At 39.6% G+C, this 3834-nt stretch overlaps 1 non-coding gene across 1 annotated transcript; it reads left to right on the top strand.

The window, feature by feature from the left end:
• The first annotated feature begins 3471 nt into the window (after positions 1-3471).
• Positions 3472-3580, top strand: LOC136506359 (small nucleolar RNA R71). The gene has a single exon (XR_010771568.1). It is a non-coding gene; the product is annotated as a small nucleolar RNA R71 (small nucleolar RNA).
• Positions 3581-3834: the final 254 nt, after the last annotated feature.

The raw sequence follows: 3834 nt of genomic DNA, 5'->3' as shown, positions 1-3834 counted from the left end.
TTTAGGGACCCCATGTTACTTAAGTTGTTCAGGAATGAGATATAGTAGAATAATGAGAACTTGATTCTTGATGTCTCGTTATTGGAGAATTTTATTTCAACAAGTTAAAAGAATAGCTTCACCTCTCCTTTGTGGTAAGTAATATCCCACCAGAGCCATATATAGACTAGGAAACCTTCTACTTATACTAATTGTAATTATATTGAGTTTGGTCAAACCTTGTGACCCTTGTTGAGAAATTTATCATGCTCTCAAGATCAAGATCACTTACACTCTACATATACCTGCTGCTCCTACATAGGGGGTATGCAAAAACATGTTTTCCATCCACCCAAAAATGTTCTACTCCTACACTAGGAATAGACACAAAAATAAGTTTGTTAGGATAAATGCTCCAAGTTCTTGTGTATGTCTCTCTTAAAAGGTTTCAATTGCCAAAAAAAGAGGCATGAGTTATGCAAAAGTTATTCATAAAAAAAGAAGAGGAGAAAAAGTATTGGAAAAAATGGACAAGTGTCTGAGATATCTAAAATAATGGGTACTCAGTGCCCACCTGGAAAAAAGAAGAATAAAGATGAATAAGATAGCCCATATTTTCTTGCAAAAGTTTCCAAATTTCAAACAAGAGCGACAGGTTTCAAGGAGCATAGTAGAATTAGGTTAGCCACCACATACACATCCACACACATGCACATCTTGATCTAAGAGTATGACATTTTTCTCCTTGGATCCTTGTTTTGACTTTACAATATATGCAATGCAAGTATGTTTTCATATTCGTCCCTACCTGAACTCCACATAAGCTTTTAGAAGTAGGCAAAGTCATCAATGCCTTGGTGAGGATCCAAAAATACCATATATACAAAGTTATTTGAGAGTACTACAAATGGAGAAGGTAAGTATGTTTTGTTTTCAAAAATCTTAAATGTTCCTCCAATTGACTTGACTGAAGGAAGATGGTGATATGTTTCAAGTTGTTCCATTTTTCAATCGCCCAAAGTTTCATGGTAGACACTTTGAATCCTATAGTGCATGTATGACTAGGAATGGTTTTATGTTGATGACTTGTCCTAAGGTTATGTATTGAGTAATCCATCCTTTTATCGAGGATGAGTAAAAGCCTAAGTGTGGGGGAGCTTGTTGACGGTAGCTAACATTCATCACAAAATATCAATATAACTTGTATAAATGGCTAAAATGGATCACCAGTGTAGACTTACGGGTTTAAACTAACAAATTCCATGAGTTTTGGTGAATCTGTGTTTCCAGCAGGATTTAATCAGAAAACCGCCAAGGAGGACCTATTCGTCAAAGGAAATCATAGAATTCCACAGCATAATCGACGTGGGAAGACTCTAGAAGTCTCTAGGAGGCTCTCCACTGAAGTAAGACACATGTGGGGTTGGCTGGCCCCACATGCAGATTGCCTGGCCCCTAGGGGTCCCACCTGTCAGCCTCCTTGCTATGTCGGTTCTCCACCGCCTTAAGGATTGCATCTCCATTGTTTATTCAAGTCGGTTTGTTTCGAGGGCTCAGGATTGACGCTCCAGCCTATATATATATCTGCCGGCACCCCTTCCAAGAGAGCCATGCCTCATTTGATCCTAAGAGCTAAGAAGCCAGAAACCCTAATTCATATGTCCACCAAGATCAGAGCTAGAAATCAAGATAAGATTAGTCCTCGATAGGATCTAGTCTTGTACTAGAGATAGTGAGATAGAGTGAGAGAAAAGAGTTTGGAGGAGTCTCGGCCTATCAGTTCTCTCTCTACGGCTTGTACCCTAGTGGAATCAAGTTCTTATTAAGCTTGCTTCTAAGATTTCTCTGGTATTCAACTTCTAATTCAAGTAAGCATCTTGTTCATATTGTTCTTTAGGTTTGTGACTCTCTTTTGAGTACTTTAATCCTTGTAGCTCCTGGTTTAAAGTAGTATTCATAGTGTAAGCATGGTGCTTAGACTCAGCTACTTGTGGATGTACCCTATTTTCTAGATCGGTGGTAGCTCACGAGGGTGACTCTTATAGTCTCGTTGAATTCTCTGTAGTCCACCTCCCGTTAGTAGGCCTAGCAAGATCTTGTTGCTATAGGAAACATACTCTGCTTGTGTTTTCTCTAGTAATATCCCTAGAATTGAACAATAGAAGACAAAGCTTACCAAAATTAGAACTAGAAGACCTTAGCAATCTCCTCTACACGCCTATTATCTAGCCTTGATTGTGAAGTTGGGATAAGTTAGATTTGGTTATTCTCACACATGTTTCCTTGAGTTTGATATAAAACTTGGTACTCCCGGTGAAGTGCTACATCGGTATAATATCCGTGCGCTTGCGGATTATTCTGTGTGCATTAAATTATACCAACAATAGGCATGGTGTCTAGACTATAGGTTACCTGAGATTGCACTTAATCCTACGGTTAGTTGTGGTAGCCCCAGGGGTGCCAGCTCTATCAGGCCGTTGTAATCCACCATGATAGGATTGGTGTTCATAGAGCTTTAGGGAGCCTTCCCCCAACTATGCCTTCTCACCCCCCCTGAGAGTTGGAAAGGTATTGTTGCTCCAAAGTGTTATTGTGTGTGATCGCTATATCTACCCATGAATTAGTTATACCCTATAAAACCAAAGTAATAGAGAAGTATTTAGGAACCTTGAACTCACCTGTTGCCCTCTCAACTTAGCTAGATTGCTCATTTATGTTACCATGGAATTCTCTTATGTGTGTGTTACTATACATAACTCTTATCATTATCAACACTTACCCCCATGTTGGTATTTATTAACTTGTCACTTGTTTAAATAGCCACCGAATGTTTGTTGACATTTCTTAACATCACTTTTACTAAGTTGTCATCCCTAGCTATAATGCCAGAAATACTCATTGGTATTCCTCAGTGTCACTTCTAGAATGACGCTAAGAAGTACTTAAGTATTTTATTGTGACTAGAAAGAATATATAAATAAAAGGACCTACAAGCGTACAGATAATTTACCATTGTAGCATTTCACTCGGGAGTATTATAGGTATCATTATTTATATTTTTATTACAGGGAAGGTTGGGCAGTTGGAATATATTGATAACTTGTACGTGTGATGAAGTTCACATCCTCATGGGTTTTAGGACAGTTGTTCCCTGAATGCCTAGTGTTGCCACACTCTTCACTGGTCATGCAGGAATCATGTATGTGCATCACTTCTTGCTTCTCATTGGCTCAATCTTCAAGCTTCTTCATCAGTAGATCCATCTTGGTAGACAGCATGTCTACCTCCTTGAGTTGATGCATTCCTCCACCTCTCTTGTGGGTTTGAAGATGTTCTTCATTCCAACCTTGGTTGGAAACTATCTTCTCCACAAGACCTATTGCTTGTGCAATTGTGAGTGATGAAAATGCACCTCTAGCAGCGGCATCCATATTCTCACGGGTGCCGTTTGTCAACCCATGGTATAAAGTCTACATGAGTAACCAATACTCCATACCATGGTGAGGACATTTTGATATGTAGTCTTGAAAGCGTTCCCATGCCTCAGGGATAGATTCATCATGTTGCTGCTGAAAACTTGAAATTATCCCACATAGAGCATTGGTCTTGCCTATGGGAAAGAACTTTGCTAGGAAGGCAGTGGAGCAGTTTTCCCATGTAGTATTTCTATCTTTGTTGGCATAAAACCATTGCTCCGCCTTCCCCAAAAGTGAGAATGGGAAGAGGCGAAGTAATATGGCATCTCTGGTAACTCCCTTGATGGTGAAAGTGTTGTAAATCTCCAGGAAGTGTTGGAGATGAGCACTCGCATCTTCATGTGCCTTTCCACAAAACTAGTTAGCCTGCACCACGTTG

The sequence above is a fragment of the Miscanthus floridulus genome, chromosome 14, assembly GCF_019320115.1.
Source record: "Miscanthus floridulus cultivar M001 chromosome 14, ASM1932011v1, whole genome shotgun sequence".
In the NCBI taxonomy this organism is placed as follows: domain Eukaryota; kingdom Viridiplantae; phylum Streptophyta; class Magnoliopsida; order Poales; family Poaceae; genus Miscanthus; species Miscanthus floridulus.
The sequence above is the reverse complement of the archived record's forward strand: the minus strand, read 5'-3'. Positions and strand labels throughout refer to the sequence as shown.